We start from the raw sequence: 371 nt of genomic DNA on the forward strand, positions 1-371 counted from the left end.
CGCGCCCGCCGCGCCGCCCCACCTGCCCGCCCACGTGCCCTTGGCGCAGTTTGGGGATGTTGGTGTGGGTGTCGTTCAGCAGCGTGAGGTTGGCCTCCGGCAGCTCCAGCTGGTTGTTGAACTTCTTGAGGAGCTGCCAGGGCAGGTCGTTGTGCCTGGGCAGGGGGAGAGCAGGAGTGAGGGGCTGTCTGTCTGTCTGCACATCCAGCCAGCCAGCCTCCTGCCTGCCCACCTCCCTGTCTGCCTGCCCACCCACCCGTGCCCTCTGCCAAGAGCCACCCAAGCTGGGAGCCGGGGACATGTCGCTCCCAGGGGACAGCCCCCTGTGGGACCCCCCCTGCCAGCCGGGGGGGGGGAGGCTGGGGACCCTT

The sequence above is a fragment of the Egretta garzetta genome, unplaced genomic scaffold (genome assembly GCF_000687185.1).
Source record: "Egretta garzetta isolate BGI_Z169 unplaced genomic scaffold, ASM68718v1 scaffold582, whole genome shotgun sequence".
NCBI classification, from domain to species: domain Eukaryota; kingdom Metazoa; phylum Chordata; class Aves; order Pelecaniformes; family Ardeidae; genus Egretta; species Egretta garzetta.